General features: G+C 40.8%; 1 protein-coding gene and 1 pseudogene across 4 annotated transcripts in view; both read left to right on the top strand.

The window, feature by feature from the left end:
- GALNT13 (polypeptide N-acetylgalactosaminyltransferase 13) overlaps positions 1 to 21,109 on the top strand; it is a 603,283-nt gene that overhangs the window by 284,546 nt on the left and 297,628 nt on the right. The window lies entirely within an intron of this gene.
- Positions 7,853 to 9,144, top strand: LOC136162936 (syndecan-3 pseudogene; annotated as a pseudogene).

A 21,109-nucleotide genomic window follows, 5' to 3' on the forward strand; every position in this document is an offset into this window, starting at 1 on the left:
ATTTACTTTCTTTATTACTTGCTTCAAACACTGGAGCATAAGTTCATTGAGTGCAGAGATCTTTTTATATTTTATTCACAGCTGTATCCCCAGTTCTTAGAAGAGATTTTGCTATATAGTGGGCAGTCAATAAATATTTGTTGAACATATCTATAAATTAAATGATATATATTCTGGTGGTATATAGAGGATGTGATGGGGGGAAAGCTTGGCTTTGATTTTATAGTCATGAAGAGAGATGTTACAGGTTTTCAGAGGGAAACTGACATGATGACAGAGGTATGGATCTGCATTGGGCTAAGCTGGCATTTTTCTCGTCTTCCAGCAGAACAGTTAGCCTGGAGCAGAATAAGAAAAAAAAGAAAATTAGAAATAGTTCCATGTTGAGAATACTATAATGTGTTCTATAAAAAGATCAGAAAAAAATGAAGTAGCTGGAATTTAGTGGTAGCTAAGAGAGAGTTGACATTGTTAAATTTAAATTTGAAGTGTCCTCCTTATTTTTAGCATCAATTTATTGAGAAACTATTGGGTACATTTGACTATACTTGGTGCTTATAAGCTCTCAGCTTTTAGTCCTCCTTTCTAGTTCTCTGATTAGACTGTAAAAGTAAGTAAGTGGCACTATTCCCATTTTAGAATTAGGAAACTCAGGGGAGATGATACATTTGTTTGGACTAAACTACTGGAAATGGCTTTCTTCCATAATTTCTTCTAACCTTGCTGCCAGATTTCTCTTCCCAGTCTTTGGATGATTGATTTATCTGCATCTTCTGGGTATTTTCAACTAGAACAAAGGTCACATTTCCAAGTAGTAATGGTGTTAACCTAGTTTTGGGCTAAAAATAGGTGGTCATCATATTCTCCAGTGTGGTAGACATCCGTGTTTCCATTTTTAGTGAGGGACATTTTGGAAACCATCACTTAACAATTGCCAGAATGGACCAAGGACTCCTAGCTGACATCTTTCTGTCTCCCTCCCTAGCGTAGGATTCTGCTTCAGACAGTAAAGCACCCAAAGACTTGCTTCTGGGGCTTTCTGCCTCAGCAGACAGCCCCGAGGAATAGAGCCTAATCGAGAGGACTTGAACCCAGCTACCTTTTACTCTGTTCACTTGGAAACTGAGGTTCCTTGCCACAAGAAGGTACTTCTTCACCCACTGATACTTCTCTCCATCCAGTCCTTTTGAGACTCTTCTAGGATACTTCTTACCTCATATATCTCTAATCATCAAGGAAATCAAGTCACAGTTCCCCAAGTAACTTTCATATTTTTTAATTAATTTATTTTTTATTGAAGGATAATTGCTTTACAGAATTTTGCTGTTTTCTGTCAAACCTCAGCATGCATTAATTCAGGTTACAGATTCACAGTCAATAAATATCTATATTTGAGTGAGGTACTGATCTATCAAAAGCAGTCACAACCTCTGAAAAGAAATCTCTTGGGATCCCTTTAATTTCGCTTGATAAGTGCAAAATACCTTTCTCTCTTAGCCGAGAAGTAGGAAATCCCACCACATACCTAGTGACTTTGAATTCCCTTACTTCACTGACTCTTATTCAACTTTCTAATCTCCTCTTATAGAGGCAGAACGTGGGTGATAGAGATTTACAGTCACAGTATCGGCTCTGATATCTTTCCAGCAGCTTTTTTTTGGAATCACCTATCATTTGCTGGCTTAGTTTAGACACTTGCTAAAATTCTTACCCTATTATCATTTACCTGTCACCAGCAGTGTATACATTGCAAAGGCAGAATCTCTACAAGGATCTCTGACCCCAAAGTGGTGCCCTTCCTGATGTGTCTTACTTGTGTTCCTTGAGAGGGCAGAGGACAATGAAGTATGTGCAGAGAAGTGAGGGGGCAGTGGTAAGAAGATTGAGATTCTAAGGACAAACATGCATGTGGAAGGCTGCAGTGTACCTTGTTCAATGAATGTAAACTTGAGGACCAACTAATGTGTACTGTACTCTTAATGAGTAGTCAGCTAGAATGGGTCTGTCTGCATTTAAGGCACCTAGAAATTCATGCCAAATGCATCTCAAGACCAGATGATTTAAGTGGACTCTGGAATAGAAAGGAAAATGAATGTGAGTCCTACAGTGGTGTGATTTTCAGTTCAGTTCAGTCGTTCAGTCGTGTCTGACTCTTTGCAACCCCATGAATCGCAGCACGCCAGGCCTCCCTGTCCATCACCAACTCCCGGAGTTTACTCAAACTCGTCCATCAAGTCGGTGATGCCATCCAGCCTTCTCATCCTCTGTCGTCCCCTTCTCCTTCTGCCCTCAATCTTTCCCAGCATCAGGGTCTTTTCCAATGAGTAAAATCTTCACATGAGGTGGCCAAAGTTTTGGAGTTTCAGCTTCAGCATCAGTCCTTCCAGTGAACACACAGACTCATCTCCTTTAGGATGGACTGGTTGGATCTCCTTGCAGTCCAAGGGACTCTCAAGAGTCTTCTCCAACACCACAGTTCAAAAGCGTTAATTTTTTGGCGCTCAGCTTTCTTGACAGTCCAACTGTCACATTCATACATGACCACTGGAAAAACCTTAGCCTTGACTAGACGGACCTTTGTTGGAAAAGTAATGTCTCTGCTTTTTAATATGCCATCTAGGTTGGTCATAATGTTCCTTCCAAGGAGTAAGCGTGTTTTCATTTCATGGCTGCAATCACCATCTGCAGTGATTTTGGAGCTCCAGAAAATAAAGTCTCACACTGTTTCCCCATCTATTTCCCATGAAATGATGGGACTAGATGCCATGATTTTAGTTTTCTGAATGTTGAGCTTTAAGCCAATTTTTTCACACTCCTCTTTCACTTTCATCAAGAGGCTTTTTAGTTCCTCTTCATTTTCTGCCATAAGGGTGCTGTCATCTGCATATCTGAGGTTATTGATATTTTCCCAGCAATCTTGATTTCAGCTTGTGCTTCCACCAGCCCAGGGTTTCTCATGATGTACTCTGCATATAAGTTAAATAAGCAGGGTGACAATACATAATCTTGACGTACTCCTTTTCCTATTTGGAACCAGTCTGTTGTTCCATGTTCAGTTCTAACCATTGCTTCTTGACCTGCATACAGGTCTCTCAAGAGGCAGGTCAGGTGGTCTGGTATTCCCATCTCTTTCAGAATTTTCAACAGTATGTTGTGATCCACACAGTCAAAGGCTTTGGCATAGTCAATAAAGCAGAAATAGATGTTTTTCTGGAACTCTCTTGCTTTTTTAATTATCCAGCAGATATTGGCAATTTGATCTCCGGTTCCTCTGCCTTTTCTAAAACCAGCTTGAACATCTGGAAGTTCACAGTTCACGTATTGCTGAAGCCTGGCTTGGAGAATTTTCAGCATTACTTTACTAGCATGTGAGATGAATGAAATTGTGCAGTAGTTTGAGCATTCTTTGGGATTGCCTTTCTTTGGGATTAGAATGAAAACTGACCTTTTCCAGTTCTATGACCACTGCTGAGTTTTCCAAATTTGCTGGCCTATTGAGTGCAGCACTTTCACAGCATCATCTTTCAGGATTTGAAATAGCTCAATTGGAATTCCATCACCTCTACTAGCGTTGTTCGTAGTGATGCTATCTAAGAGCCACTTGACTTCAGATTCCAGGATGTCTGGCTCTAGGTGAGTGATCACACCATCGTGATTATCTGGGTCATGATCTTTTTTGTACAGTTCTTCTGTGTATTCTTGCCACCTCTTCTTAACATCTTCTGCTTCTGTTAGGTCCATACTATTTTTGTCCTTTATCGAACCCATCTTTGCATGAAATGTTCCCTTGGTATCTCTAATTTTCTTGAAGAGATGTCTAGTCTTTCCCATTCTGTTGTTTTCTTCTATTTCCTTGCATTGATCACTGAGGAAGACTTTCTTATCTCTCCTTGCTATTCTTTGGAACTCTGCATTCAAATGGGAATAGCTTTCATTTTCTCATTTGCTTTTCACTTCTCTCCTTTTCACAGCTATTTGTAAGGCCTCCTCAGACAACCATTTTGCATTTCTTTTCCATGGGCATGGTCTTGATCCCTGTCTCCTGTACAATGTCACGAACCTCCATCCATAGTTTATCAGGTACTCTATCTATCTGATCTAGTTCCTTGAATCTATTTCTTACTTCCACTGTATAATCATAAGGGATTTAATTTAGGTCATACCTGAATGGTCTAGTGGTTTTCCCTATTTTCTTCAATTTAAGTCTGAATTTGGCAATAAGGAGATCATGATTTGAGCCACAGTGAGCTCCTGGTCTTGTTTTTGCTGACTGTATAGAGCTTCTCCATCTTTGGCTGCAAAGAATATAATCAATCTGATTTCGCTGTTGACCATCTGGTGATGTCCATGTGTAGAGTCCTCTCTTGTGTTGTTGGAAGAGGGTGTTTGCTATGACCCGTGCATTCTCTTGGCAAAACTCTATGAGCCTTTGCCCTGCTGCTTTCCGTACCCCAAGGCCAAATTTCCCTGTTACTCCAGGTGTTTCTTGACTTGCTACTTTTGCATTCCCGTCTCCTGTACTGAAAAGGACATCTTTTTTGGGTGTTAGTTCTAAAAGGTCTTTAGGTCTTCATAGAACCGTTCAACTTCAGTTTCTTCAGTGTTACTGGTCAGTGCATAGACTTGGATTACCGTGATATTGAATGGTTGTGCCTTGGAAACTAACAGAGATCATTCTGTCATTTTTGAGATTGCTTCTAAGTACTACATTTCAGACTCTTTTGTTGACCATGACCGGTACTCCATTTCTTCTAAGGGATTCTTGCCCACAGTAGTATTGATTTGCATTGTGGTGGGAGGAGGGGCAAGTGGGAAGAAAGGAATGATTAAGTGGATGTCTGAGACAGATGGTGTGGACTTCAAATAAAGAAACCCACAGGGTGGTGGATAAATAATGATGAGAGTAGCATTGGGGAGTAAGGAAAAGTTGGACAACCCCATCCCAAGAATTCAGGAAGTATAGGATGAAATAAGACCTTTAAATGTTTGCTCCCTTTGAAAATAAAAATTGTGCAAGATCAAATAACTTGGAAGAACATTCTTCAATATTTTTGTTATAACATCTCATTATAGTCAAGAAGATCAGATAAGAAAAGATAAGACTGAGCAACATGTGAGAATCAAGTATTTATTTTAGAAAAAAAGTGTTTTTCCATCCTAACATAAATACTCAATCAGAAACAAATAAACAAAAAAAAGTTGAATTTGAATGAGAAGCTGTCATATACCTGGAATTTAAGTAATAAATAAAATTTTATTGGTAGAAGAATTACCAATTTGGATATGTGAGGAAATGTTCATTTTACAGTAAAATTTTTGTCATGCACAATTCCAAAATAACATAATAACTTTAAAAAGAAAAGACATTTAGTGCCTTTCATAAACAGTTGCAGTCATCTGAGAGTCAGTTCAGCTGTGAGTGATTTTAACAGAAGTAAATTGCTTCAACTGTGTGTTTAATAGACTGTGTCACAAAACTGCAACCCGAAAGCAGGAGGCTGGGAGACAGGAGGTAAACGTGAGATGTGTATGTTACAGCTGTAGCTTGGCCGTAGCACATACTTTTTGGGAGAACCTGACTGGGGCTAGCAAACTACCATATTTTCATATTTATTCTTGATAATAGGGGTGATAGACATAGATAGGGTCTTCCTAGTAAAGCATATTGATTTTTTATATATGCAAGAAATATTTGTGTCTTACAAAGAACATTATTAGAGAAAGAAAGTTAAGTAACACAAGGTACCTATTTTCACTATGCTTAAATATGGCAACCTAAACTATGGTAGATTATTCTTTTTACCTTTATGAAATTATAATGATGAAAGTTTTAGTTTGGTTCCACCTTAAATATGTGACTAGACTCCACACTGCCCGTATTGTATTTATAGTCACCCTTTTGTACAATTATTGTGATCATTATTGTGACTTATATTTCCCACTCACTTGTTTTATTACACTCAGTATACAAAATGTCAGATGACTTAGTATCACCACTTTTAGTGGCTATCTGAGTTTCCCAAGGCTGTTCATGAAAAAGGTCCATACTCTGTCACAGCACAGTCTTTGAATAAAGTAAGTGTTCCACTTCATCTCACTGCTATTGTCCATTTGACACCCAGACTGTGGCAACCATGTGGTCACTGGCGCAGTTTTCCTTTTGACATAGAGTACCTGGGGTGGCTGTGCATTGTTTGGGACAGAACACACCAAACTAATTCAGTTATCTCATTCACTAAATACATATTAGAGCCAACCACATGCCAGGAACCAGCGCCAGATCCTATGATTGCAAATGAGTTAGGCATATTCCCTGCCACTGTGGATTTTACTTTCTAGTTGAGGAAAGCAGAATCATACTCAAGAAACACCTTGTATGTTAGAAAATGTAGCATGATCAATTAATCTGCTTCTTTAACACACACATATAGCATTTTTTAAAGCTGTATTTTTCAAGGGCTGATAGAGGAATTCTAGTACTAAGGGAGCTTCTGATGATTAAGCAGCTTTGAGAAATTAGTTTAAATGTCTGAAAGTTTCAAAAGAAGAGGCAGCTTTTGAATGAGCTTTGGGAGTGGTCAAAATGACAGCATTCGAAGTAAAGAAAAGGCTGTTGTTTTTTTTTTTTTTTTTTTCCTTTCTCCTTTCCTGTTCATTCCTTTCTCTTCCTGAATATTTGGTTCAAAAGCCATTAGGTACAGCTGAACATAGGAGGAGCACTGTGGTCAGTCAGTCAGTCAGAGGTCATGCAAGGTGAGAAGGGGGTCCTAGTCAGCACGGGGTATCAGAACCTCTAGGGTACAGGACGAGCAACCCATGAGCATCAGAGCCCAAACAGGGTGAGAAGAAAGGCCTCATAGCAAAGAACACTTGTATGGGGCATCAAGAGCTGTGTAAGTCCAGATGGCAGTCCCAGGGAAGGTGGCCTGGAATAGCATCTCAGAACGTGAACAGCACTAAGAAAACATCATCCCCATAGGAGAGTTATCAAGAATGGATAGCGCCTGAGTGAGCAGAAGGGTGCTTTTACATGGGGGCCAGCCTGTTTAAGGTTTCATAGCCAAGTCAAATCTGCAGGATATCAATGTATGAGGAGAGTCCAAGTGGGATAAGTAAGTTTCTATGCAGGAGCTGGCTTAGGGCAGGATGTTGGATCCTCAGTAAGTTGAGGGGGCCACAGGACTGGAAAAGGTCAGGTTTCCAAAAAATCCCAAAGAAAGGCAATGCCAAGGAATGCTCAAACTACCAATCGCACTCATCTCACACGCCAGCAAACAAATGCTCAAAATTCTCCAAGCCAGGCTTCAATAGTATGTGAACCGTGAACTTCCACATGTTCAAGCTGGATTTAGAAAAGGCAGAGGAACCAGAGATCAAATTGCCAACATCTGTTGGATCATTCAGAAAGCAAGAGAGTTCCAGAAAAACATCTACTTCTGCTTTATTGACAATGCCAAAGCCTTTGACTGTGTGGATCACAAGAAACTGTGGAAAATTCTGAAAGAGATGGGAATACCGGACCGCCTGACCTGCCTCTTGAGAAACCTGTATGAAGGTCAGGAAACAACAGTTAGAACTGAACATGGAACAACAGACTGGTTCCAAACAGAGAAAGGAGTACGTCAAGGCTGTATATTGTCACCCTGCTTATTTAACTTATATGCAGAGTACATCATGAGAAACGCTGGGCTGGATGGAGCACAAGCTGGAATCAAACAGGCAGATGACACCACCCTCATGGCAGAAAGCAAAGAACTAAAGAGCCTCTTGATAAACGTAAAAGAGGAGAGTAAAAAAATGAAAAAGCTTCTAGCCGGAGCCCCAATCGAAAGCATGCCCGGCCGTCGCCACCATGAAGCCAGAGCCGCCGCACCACACCGGGGCGCCCACTGGGCTGGGGCCCGGGGCCCCCGGGCTGCTCCTGCCTCCGCTGCTGCTGCTGGCGGGGCGCGCCACGGGGGCCCAGCGCTGGCACAGTGAGAACTTCGAGAGGCCCGTGGCCCTTCAGGACTCTGGGGATGATGACTCCTTCCCTAAAGATGAGCTGGACGACCTCTACTCCGGGTCGGGCTCTGGCTCCTTTGAGCAGGAGCCGGGCATCGAGACAGACAAGCGGTTCAGCCCAGATGTCGCCCTGGCAATGCCCACCAGACCTGCGGTGCTGCCCACCATGGACCTCCAGCCTGTGGGCACCCCGTTTGAAGAGCTCCCTCTGAGCGCCCCACCCTGAAGCCAGCCACCAGCCCCCCACAGGTGACAGAGGTGCCAGGAGAGCCCAGCCAGAGAGCCACCACCATCCCCACTCCCACGGCTACCGCCACTGACACCACCTCAGGGGCCCCAGCAGCGGCCACGGTGCCCGCCACGTGGCCACCGCCGTCCCCAGCATCTCTGCGGCGCCCCCATCTGCGGCCACCACCTCTGTCGTAAGGACCACTGGCTTTCGTAGGCTTCCGCCTCTTCCACTGACCGCAGCGGCCACCACCTGGGCCACCACCCCAGCGGTGCCCTCACCTCCCACCATAGTGGCTGTCTTGGACACAGAGGCCCCCAACTCCCAGGCTGCTTAGCACAGCTACTTCCAGGCCAAGGGCCCTTCCCAGACCGGCTACCACCCAGAAGCCTGACATCTCTGAGAAGAGCGCTCTGCCCCTGGAGACCACTTCCCCTGGGCCCACGGAGGTGGCTCAGACCCCAACTCCAGAGTCCTTCCTGACCATCATTCAGGATGAGCCAGAGATGCCAGTGAGCGGGGGACCCAGTGGGGACTTTGAGGTGTCAGAGGAAGAGACTACACAGCCAGACACAGCCAATGAGGCGGTGGCTGTGGGTGGGGCCGCGGCCAAGCCATCCTCTACCCGGGACGCTGCCCAAGGGTGCCCGCCCAGACCCTGGCCTCCTGGACAGTGCTATCGACTGAGGCAGCTCGGCGGCTCAGCTTCCCCAGAAGAGCATCCTGGAGCAGAAGGGGGTGCAGGTAGCTGTGATTGTGGGCAGGGTTGTAAGCGCCCTCTTTCCCTCCTTCCTGGTCACACTGCTCATCTACCGCATGAAGAAGGACGAGGGCACCTACACGCTGGAGGAGCCCAAGCAGGCAAGCGTCACATACCAGAAGCCTGAAAGCAAAAGGAGTTCTACACCTAGCAGAGCCAGAGTGCCTCCCGGTCGCCTCAGGGCCACCGCTACATCCAGTCCCTCGCCTGGCACTACCAGCCCCAGCCTGGGACTGGGCTTCGGAGACATTCTGGCCCCACTTCATCTCTGCCACCCTCCCAAGTTCTGCCCAGACTGCCATCCTCACACAGTTCGTCCCCAAGGGGTAGGGGGCACTGGCATCTGCTCCAGACTCTGCCCTTATCAGCTCATCACTTGTTCCACATACGCGTCCTCCAACCGCCAGCTTGGGGCTTTAGGACCTCACATCAGATGGACAGGAGGAAGGGGACTCCTGACTGGCTGGTGGACGAAGGGGTGGAACTTTAGCCCCAACCTGGCCCCACAGGGCTGGCTGAGGTTTCCTTTTGGAGGCAGAGAGGCGCTCCTGCCTTTTTCCAGAACAAGCATTTGGCAAGCTCCGCCTTTGAAATCACTGGGACACTGCACCCTGTTGCTCCTGTCCCGGGCTCACTCTCTGCCTAGGTGAGACAGTATCCCTCACCCACCATCCTGTTTTGTGCGCCTGGCCTTTCTGGGGTTGTGGGATCATTTTCCCTCACCTCTGCTCAATGCACATGCACCCACAGGCTTCACTTCCTTCCTGGTCTGGCCCAGTTTCCTGAGAGTGCACTGGCAGCCACTTGTGAGAGGGGCTTGCACCTCCTTCTTCCTAGGACAGACACCGTGTCTCACATGGTTACACGTACTGTCGCACACAAAGAGAAAAGCATGCAATAACAAAATCACATGCAGTCTTGACCACCTAACTAACCCAGACATGTCACAGACACACACATTCTTCCAAAGATGTTTATTTTCATATATTTCTTATGTGTCCCCTCCAAATGCGTATGACAATGCAGTCACTAATCATCATAACCTAATGATAAAAAAAAAAAAATTCAGAAACTAAGATCATGGCATCTGGTTTCATCACTTCATGGCAAATAGATGGGAAAACAGGGGAAACAGTGACAGACTTTATTTTTGGGGGCTCCAAAATCACTGCAGATGATGACTGCAGCCATGAAATTGAAAGACCCTTGCTCCTTGAAAGAAAAGTTGTGACCAACCTAGACAGCATATTAAAAGGCAGAGACATTGCTTTGCCAACAAAGGTCCATCTAGTCAAAGCTATGTTTTTTCCAGTAGTCATGTATGGATGTGAGAGTTGGACTATAAAGAAGGCTGAGTGCCAAAGAATTGATGCTTTTGAACTGTGGTGTTGGAGAAAACTCTTGAGAGTCCCTTGGACTGCAAGGAGATTCACTCAGTCCATCATAATGGAAATCAATCCTGAATATTCATTGGAAGGACTGATGCTGAAGCTGAAACTCCAATATTTTGGCCACCTGATGTGAAGAACTGACTCATATGAAAAGACCCTGATGTTGGGAAAGATTGAAGGCAGGAGAAGGGGATGACAAAGGATAAGATGGTTGGATAGTATCACTGATTCAATGGACATGAGTGTGAGTAAACTCTGGGAGTTGGTGATGGACAGGGAAGCCTGGTGTGCTGAAGTCCATGGGGTAGTAAAGAGTCGGACACGACTGAGTGACTGAACTGAACTGAAGGTGATGGGGCACTCCTGTGTGACAGGATAGGATGACAGGAAGCTGCCACATAGGGTTGGGGCGGCACCTTATGCCCCAGAGATTATGTGTAGTGGGGAGAAGACGGTAGAGGGGATAGGAGATTGATTTCATACAATGGAATTGATTGAGAAAATCAGGATACTTGCTGTCAAAAAAGAAGATAAACACATGGAAAGGAAATTTTAGAATGAACCCTGTGGAATTAAAATGGAGCTGGGAATATCAGTATTGACTTCCAGGTTCTATTATAGAAAGAATAACAGATTGAAAACATTTTAAAGATAGTGTATCCATGCATTATATATGTTTGAGTATGTGTACACACACACACACACACACACACAGATATTCCTATACTTCTGTCCACTGAGAGGGCTTGGAAACGATGACATCCCAATAACAGTGAGCATTCCTGCAGCTATATCTTGAATTTCTTAATAAATCTACTGGAATCAGATCCTTAGAGAAATGCCTGATTGCTATCTTGAGTCAGTGGAAGTATGAGTGACTTCAGAACATCTTGTACCTGAGAGCATAAAGAATGAAGGAGGATATAGAATCTAAGGTACAGGACTCCAACAAACTTGGGACAAAATGAGCATCAAAATAAATAATGATATGAGTGAATTGCAGACTAATGAAAAAATAAGATTCCATTAGTCTATATTGAATAAATGAATAAGTAGACATTTTGGTGAGCAATGGGACATCTAAACAGCTTTAACAATCTTCTGAACAAACATAGTTAATTGCAAAGGTAAAATAGAGGACACTGTCTTAAGTGATGAAAGTGGACACTGTCAGCAATACAATGAGTCAAAATCTTGCCCCATCTGATAGTATGTAGCATCTTATTCGATATTCCTGCTGGAGATGCATAATTTGAATCTAATCATGAGAAGCATTAAACAAATCTGCATTGAAGGACATTCAACAACAACATCAACAACAAAAACTGGTCTGTAAACTTGCAAATGTCAAGGTCACAGAAGTCAAGGATTGGCTGAGTTTGAAAAGCCTAATGAGACATGACAGTCACATGCAACTCATACATTCCAATTTGAGCCTTTTGCTGTAAAGACATTAATAGAACAATTGGTGAAATCTGACTAGTCTGAGGATTAAATGATAGTAATGAATGAATTTTAATTTATTTATTTTAATTGTTGTAGTTTTATAAACTACATATCCTTATTTCTAGAAAATTCTTAAGTATTGAGGTTGATGGTTCATTATGTTAGTAACTGAATTTCTTTTGTGCTATTGTGTTATTTTTAATTATATTTTATTAGAGTATAGTTGCTTTACAATGGTAGTTTCTGCTGTCCAGCCAAGTGAACCAGCTATAAGTCTACATATATCCGCCCCTCCCCTTTTGTATTTCTTTTCCATTTAAGCCACCATAGAGCATTGAGTATTATTCAGTAGGTTCTCATTGGTTAATTATAGAGTTTTTGAGAATGTAATTTTTTGAAGTCTGAATTGAAGATGGATTGTTTGTTCAAAATTATTTCAGAAGCTGATAAAAGTATGACTGTCGTATCTTAAGTGTTAGGGATTAGTTTCCTTAAGGTGAAGACTGTTTTACAGCAGGTTTATTAGTGAGTATTCTTGGGATTAGTATCTTTGGGCAGGAAGAGAAAGAAGCAGGATTGTGCAGATGGAAAATCCCAGTAGTTTGCTGATAAATGTTTAATATATGGTATTTTAAATAATAATATTTTTAAAGCCCTGGTTTATATTGGTTGTACTTTCCCATAGTGAAAATACTCTTATTGTGGCTGATTTTAAGGTACGCACTTAGCATCACTGGACGTGATGCACAGATCAGCTCTAGTGCGCTGGTACCAACCAGCTCCAGCACGTGGTTGAGTTGAGCTGTGATGTCTGAATAGAAGCTTCAGGCAATCCTATGGGGAGACTTTGAAGACAGAATGTGCTTTTAAAATGGTCCCAGATTGGCACAAGTGGGCCAGATCACTGACCCATGGATTGATCCACCGCTGAACACAGGTGCCTTAGCAAGAAGGCATGCCACTGAGAAAATTCTCTCTCTTTCCTCAGGGCAGTCTTGAAAGCCAGCCTGGCAACTGGGGCTGTTTGCTGGCAGCACTCAAGCGGTTTAGATGTTTGTTTATTTGTTTCCTCCCCTGGATGAAGAATCTAGGGAGCACACCATAGCACCCATTATGTTCAGTGATAAATACCTGGTTTTTAACCAAATTCAACCAACCTCATATTTGGTTCTTAACCAAATTCATAAGAAATTGCTTCCCAGGTGATGCAGTGGTAAAGAATCCACCTGCCAATACAGAAGAACAGGAGATGCAGCTTCCATCCAATCTCCTGGAATAGGAAATGGCACCCCCCTCCAGTATTCTTGCCCGGAAAACACCATGGACAGGGAAGTCTGGCAGGCTACAGTCCATGGGGTCATAAAGAGACAGAGGCAACCGAGCAATCATGTGCACGCGCACGTGCACACACACACACACACGTGTGTGTATGTATCTTTAAAAATCTCTTCTCATTCTCAACTCTGTATCTGCTCACACCATATCAGGAGTTCCGATCAATTTTATTTAACACTCTTTAGTCATTAAATGAAGTTTAAAACAAAACAATTATTAAAGATACATGTTAAGTTCTGAGGAATCTTTATAAATATAATGGATAATCTGGAATTTATAGAAAAAACAATTTTGCTTCTCTTTGGAAGTAGCTTTTTCCAATGATCTTTATTTCCATAGTATTTCATTAGGTTACCACCATTAGTAGACAGAATGGTGTTATTCCCTCATCCGTCTGTGTGTATGTCTACGTCCAAATCCCCAGAACCTGTGAATATCATCTTATAAAGCAAAAAGGACTTTGTGGATGTAATTAAGTATATATTGAGATGGGGAGATTATCCTGGATTATGTATGTGGTCCCAGGGTAAGAGGGTGCAGGAGTCAGAGAGAGAGAGAAGGCCATGTGATAATGGAAGCAGAAACCAGAGGGATGCACTTTGACAGTGGAGGGAGGTTTACAAGTCAAAGGCTGTAAGAACCTCTCCAGGCTAGAAAAAGCAAGGTGGTGGGTTGCACAGAGCCTGCAGTAGAAGCCAGCTCTTCTGACACCTTGACTTTAGCCTAATAAAACTTGATTTCAGACTTCCAGCTTCCAGAACTCTAAAAGGATACATTTGTGCTGTTTTAAGCCACTATATTTGTGTAATTTGTTACAGTAGCCAAAAGATAATGAAAATACCAACCTACCCTAAGGGAGCCCTTCTAGGTCTGGCATGCAAAATCTGTTTAAGGTTTACAAGGACTTAAGATGCTGATTGTAGCTGATACACGACTTTCATGGTATAGAAGCAGTCCTCCAGGTTGACCTTAGTACCAACTAGTTTTCTTTGGTTTCAAGGATGAGAAGCCATTTGTATGAGAACCCAAGTGTATCCAGAGATCTGGGGAGCAGTAGCAAAACTTCTAGAATGAATGAAATCACCTAACTCTTGGGCAATCCAAGATTCAGATTCCAAAAACAGTTTTTTTGTATTGTCCAACTTGAGTCATAGAAAAGTTGTAGTTTTATTTGCTTATTTTTTAATTAACTTTTATTGGAGTATAGTTGCTTTACAATGTTGTGTTCTTTCTACTGTACAGAAAATGAATCAGCCACTTAAGTACATATATCCCCCCCCCTCTTTTGGACTTCCTTCCCATTCAAGTTGCCACAGCTCATTAAATAGAGTCCCCTGTGCTCTACAGTATGTTTTCATTAGTTACCTATTTTATACGTATTATGAATAGTATATATAGCCAACACATGGAAGCAACGTAGATGTCTATCAACAAAGGAATAGGTAAAGAAGATGCAGTACAGTATATGTATACAGTGGAATATTACTCAGCCATAAAAAAGAACAAATTGGGTCATTTATAGAGGTGTGGATTAACCTAGAGAGTGTCATACAGAGTGAAGTAAGTCAGCAAGAAAAACATGTACTTTTAACTGATAGGTCCTCAAGACTATGATCAATGAGGAGAATGTATAGGATATTATTCTGGATAGCTATCCACTTGGTTAATGGTGGCCATATATCTAACTGACTCAAGTTTATACCTACTGCCTGGAATAATTATTAACAGTCCAGTATGTACAATAAATCTCATAGTTATTATAACTCTACTGCCTCTGCCAGAGAGGCAGCATAGCATAGTGGCTAATGTCACAGATTTTTTCTCTCATCTGTAACATGGAAATAATAATAATGCCTATATTTTAAGATTGTGAGGAAATTTGAATGAGCTAAATATGCAAAAATAGATAAAGTATTGGAACAATATCTGGGTATTATTACATTTTCCTTGTGATGTCATTTTATATTTTATAAAAAGATGGAGAAGGAAATGGCAACCCAGTCCAGTATTCTTACCTGTAAATCCCATGGATGGAGGAGCCTGCCAGGCTACAGTCCATGGGGTCACAAAGAGTTGGACATGACTGAGTGCCTTCACTTTCACTTCACTTTCTGCTTTATTGACTGCACCAAGCCTTTGACTGTGTAGATCACAACAAACTGTGAAAAATCCTTAATGTGATGGGAATACCAGAATACCTTACCTGCTTCCTGAGAAATCTGTATGCAGGTCAAGAAGCAACAGTTATTTCTGTTGCTTGAAAGTAACGTGGACATGGAATGGACATGGAACAATGGACTGATTCCATTGGGAAAGGAGTATGTCAAGGCTGTATATTGTCACCCTACTTATGTAACTTATATGCAGAGTATATAATGTGAAATATAGGGTTGAATGAAGCACAAACTGGAATTAAGATTGCTGGGAGAAATATCAATAACCTCAGATGTGCAGCTGACACCACCCTTATGGCAGAAAGTGAAGAGGAACTGAAGAGCCTCTTGATGAAAGTAAAAGAGGAGAGTGAAAAAGCTGGCTTAAAACTCAGCTTTCAAAAGACTAAGATCATGGCACCCAGTCCTATCCATTCATGGCAAATAGGTTGGGAAACAGTGGAAACAGTGACAGACTTTATTTTCTTGGGGTCCAAACTCACTGCAGATGGTGACTGCAGCCATGAAACTGAAAGATGCTTACTCCTTGGAAGAAAAGCTATGACCAACCTAGACAGCATTATTAAAAAGCAGAGACTTACTTTGCCAACAAAGGTCCTTATAGTCAAAACTATGGTTTTTCCAACAGTCATGTATGGATGTGAGAGTTGGACCATAAAGAAAGCTGAGCACTAAAGAATTGATGCTTTTAACTATGGTGTTGGAGAAGACTCTTGAGAGTCCCTTGGACTACAAGGAGATACAACCAGTCCATCCTAAAGGAGATCAGTCCTGGGTGTGCATTGGAAGGACTGATGCTGAAGCTGAAACTCCAATACTTTGGCCACCTGATGTGAAGACCTGACACATTGGAAAAGACCCTGATGCTGGGAAAGATTGAAGACGGGAGGAGAAGGGGACAACAGAGGATGAGATGGTTGGATGGCATCATCAACTCGATGATGCCAGTTTGATATTAAGTTTGAGCAGGCTCTGGGAGTTGGTTATGTACAGGGAATCCTGGCATGCTGCAGTCCATGGGGTTGCACATAGTTGGACACAGCTGAAGGACTGAACTGAACTGATTATTACATTTTCCTTGTGATGTCATTCTGTATTACCCCTAAATGATTAAATAATAAAATGATCTTGTAATAAATTCTGACATAAATATATCCAGCACAGAAGATTAAAAGGAAGAAAGATTTGATTTAACAGATGACACTTGCAGAACAATTTGTGTAGTTTTGTTGGAAAATCTTTGGATTCAGAAGGCTTTATCCAACTCCAAAATTGAACAAGCAATAGTTGCACCTTGGGTATTTTACTTCAACTTTCTTAGCCTCTCTTTTCTCCATTGTTCAGTTGTTGATAAAAAATAATACTTTAAATCATATAATATTTGGCTGACCTTCTTAGATGCTCAGCCATGTTAATTTCCTTCTCCTGGCTGAAAGAAGTGACTACTAACGTTAGAAATTCTTTGCAGATATGAACAAGTATATAGAGGGCTTGGAAGGAGTCTTCTAAACATTCCTTCCCATGCAGAGGAACTCCAACCACGCCTTAAAAAATTCTCAATCACAGAGTAGGATGAGAAGGGTTAACATTACCTGCTATTCTAGGAACTTGTCCTCAATCCCACTTGCCTCCTATCAGTTCCCTATAACTTGAAACATACTAATGTATAATATCTATGTTGTCATTTTCATGCTTTCAGTCTATAAAATTGTTCCACAAGTATATCTCAAAGGAAATTCAAAACAGCACATGAGTTGCCAAGTCAGATAGCAATCCCATTTCACAGACGGGATAAACAAAATTCAAAGAGGTTAATTGACTTGACAGATAATATAGTGTATAATTGGAAGAGATGGGCAGGCTATGAAGCTATTTTCTTGACTCCAAAGTGTCTGTCTGTTTTGAACACTCTGAGGTCCTTGACTTTGAAATAGAAGCTTCTGTCTTATTAAGGCAAGCACTGGTGAAATAGGAACACATAAATGCTAAATTGTTTCTCAGCTTCACAGCTTGTTTTATCAGCTATTTTGAGATTATTCCACTAGAGAGTTTTGTACTTCTGGCCTGCTGTGAATCACTAATTATATAATCCATTTGTGGAAATGGTAGTATATTATGGGTGATGATAACTTTGGGGGTTTCTTATTAATTACTTGCCCTCACTTTCCATCTGATATTTCGTTGTTTTAATATACATGATATTTGTGTGTAATATACCGTGAAATATACAAATGCATACATATACACACAGTGTTAAGCAAATGAGTTTTTACTTTACTTAACCTTCAGTTTGAGTATCAACTATGAATCTGGATTCCTAAAAGCTGTGTTTTATATAACTTAAAAGAATTGTTTGGGTCAGTTTCAAATGACCACTCCCAATAAAAATCTTCTTTGAACTTCAGTTAGGCATAATTGCTACAAGTTCACAGTGTATGATTTTCTTAGCTTGTCATCTTCAGGAAAGGAATTTGAGATACCTTGAAACTGTGCAGACTTAGTCTCTTCACTGATAGGTTGAATGATTAAAGGGTAGCAAGATGATACCTCAGTATCTGCAAAACTTTTATCACATACTAGTGTCCGTGTTAAGGGGATATGGAATGGGGCAGTTACAATCAGTGTCTGAGCTAGGATACACAGCCCAAGCCTAGACCACAAAATCTGTGGGGCCACACAGAAAGCAAATTCCAATTTATAGAGTGAAAAAGGCTGAGAAATAAGGGAAATATGGGGTGTAGGGAGTACTATTAAGTAAGAAATTCAGAGACATAAGTCTTAGGATTGTCTAAGCATTCATACAGTTCTGTGAGCATGTTGGAAAGGATTCAATGGAGTAGACACACATAAAACTTGAAAACTTGTCTAAAATAATCCTTTCCAGTCAAAGGATGTTTTTAACCAAAACCAGTAAAAATGTTTGACTTCTATTAGATTTCCTTGATGGCATAATTTATATATTTTATCCTCTGTGTAAGGTGACTTTTCCAATACAAACTTTTTAGACTTGGGATTGAGAAATAAAGCTGAAACATTTGGAAAATTCTAAGCAATTGTGAAAAATGGGAATTTATTTTGTTCTTTCTATCCCTCATTTTTTATTATTGACTATAATATATCATCACCATACTTTTCTGGCTGCATATCTATTATCATAAGGAAATGTTTTTAGTCTTGGGGAAATAAGGAGATTCTTCTTATCATATTACTTGCAATACACTTGAATAAAAAGTCTCTACTTATTAAAAAGATATTTATCATGAGTTCTTATGAAAACTTGAGCTGATATTATTTGATTTTAATTTGGTTGTAATAACTATTATCTTTTCCTAAGGAAATAGTGGTAATATTTCGTATCATTTTGTTAGTTTGACTAGAGAAGTTGTAAATTCAGGTCTTCTAATATTTGAAAAGAACTAGTGAGCCAAACTTCTGCATATTCATACCAAAAAATCTCTGACATCATTAGGAATTTAATAATTTGAAAATTTTTACTTTTAACTTCTCACTTTTTGAGGAAATTTGTTTTATGCAGTATATATATATATCTCTGTGTGGATAGCTAACCTGTTAATATTAGTTATTCTCCTGATCAGTACTCTGGTCAAATCAATTTATAGGGAGCCACATTGTTGATATGGCATGACACCTTGACACATGGAGGTTTATTTAGAAAGACCTGAGTCTATTGTCTGAATATTCATATTTCTAAAGTACACACCAAATATAAAAATAATCAAATGGCAGGAATGAGAACTATTCTAGATGGAATATTTCAAGCCAATGGATCCTTTGGGCTATCTCGGAACAGGAAAAATATTTTTACCAAGTCCTGCAGGCTTTCTTAAACTTCAGGTGTCAAGGATTCCTTTGGATATCTGGTTAAACACATGAGCCCTTTCTCAGGATGTACAAAATATGAAGAGAAAAATAAGTCAGTTAGATAGAAAATATTCACCAAACTATTTTAAAATAAAATTTTTAATAGAATAATATGTGCTTCCATATTACTACTGTCTTAAGATACTTTTAATAACTACCATAATTTCAAAATAGTGCTAAGTAGAGATAATCCCAGATACCTGCAATTATGAAATGCTTATGAAAGTATTTGTGATTACTATTAGTGTCAAAGTCACAGGTACTATAATATGTTCATAGTTTGTTACTTATATTTATAATTAGCAAATGCTGGGTCTCATTTGGAAATATGCATATATCCTATCCAAGTTTATGAAACTCTGATTTATATCCATGCACTCCTTTTGGAGTAATAGAAACCCACAATTGGAAACTTCGGTCAGTTACTCCTCTGAGAGGTGGTTCAGTCACTCAGTCGTGAGTTCGGTCACTTTCCAGCCCCATGGACTGCAGCATACCAGGCTTCCCTGTCCTCCACTGTCTCCTGGAGTTTGCTGTAACTCATATCCATTGAATTGGTGATGCTATCCAACCGTCTCATCCTCTGCCATCCCCTTTTCCTCCTGTCTTCAATCTTTCCAGCATCAGGGTCTTTTCCAATATTTCAGTTCTTCACATCAGGTGGCCAAAGTACTGGAGCTTCAGCTTCAGCATCAGTCCTTTCAATGAATATTCAGGGTTGATTTCCTTTAGGATTGACTGGTTTGATCTCCTTGTAGTCCAAGGGACTCTCAAGAGTCTTCTCCAGCATATTTTGAAAGCATCAGTTCTTCGGCGCTCAACCTTCTTTACAGTCCAGCTCTCATATCTGTATATAGCTACTGAAAAAACCATAGCTTTGACTATACGGACCTTTGTCAGCAAAGTGATGTCTCTGCTTTTTAATATGCTATGTTTGTCCTAGCTTTTCTTCCAAAGAACAACTGTCTTTTAATTTCATGGCTGCAGTCACCATCTGTAGTGATTTTGGAGCCCAAGAAAATAAAGTCTGTCACTGTTTCCCCCTTTTCCCCATGGATTTGCCATGATGGCAAATCCCAAAGTGATGGGATTGGATGCCAGGAACTTAGTTTTTTGAATGTTGAGTTTTAAGCCAGCCTTTCACTCTCCTCTTATATCCTCATCAAGAGGCTCTTTAGTTTATCTTCGCTTTCTGTCATAAGGGTTATGTCATCTGCATTATCTAAGGTTATTGATATTTCTCCCGGCAATCTTGATTCCACCTTGTGCTTCATCCAGCCAGGCACTTCACATGATGTACTCTGCATATAAGGTAAATAACCAAGGTGACAACATACAGCCTTGATATACTCCTTTCCAAATTTTTAACCTGTCCATTGTTCTATGTCCAATTCTAAGTGTTGCTTCTTGACCTACATACAGTTTCTTGGGAGACAGGTAAGGTGGTCTGATATTCCTATCTCTTTAAGAATTTTCCAAAGAGATAATTTCAAAATTATCTCTTTAAGAAAATTCCAAAGAATTTTCCAAAGAAGTTTGTTGTGATCCACACAGTAAAAGGCTTTAGTGTAGTCAATGAAGCAGAAGTTTTTCTGAAACTCCTTTGCTTTCTCCATGATCCAAGTTGATCTCTAGTTCCTCTACCTTTTCTAAAACCAGCTTCTACATCTGCAAGTTCTTGGTTCACTTACTGATTAAGCCTAGCTTGAAGGATTTTGACATAACCTTGCCAACATGTGAAATGCCAGTATGTGAGCATTGCCATTTTTGGGGATTAAAATGAAAACTGACCTTTTCCAGACCTTTTCCTGCTGAAGTTTCCAAATTTGCCGACAGATGGAGTGCAACATTTTAACATCATCACCTTTCAGGATGTGAAATAGCTCAG

This window comes from Muntiacus reevesi, chromosome 3 (assembly GCF_963930625.1).
Source record: "Muntiacus reevesi chromosome 3, mMunRee1.1, whole genome shotgun sequence".
In the NCBI taxonomy this organism is placed as follows: Eukaryota; Metazoa; Chordata; class Mammalia; order Artiodactyla; family Cervidae; genus Muntiacus; species Muntiacus reevesi.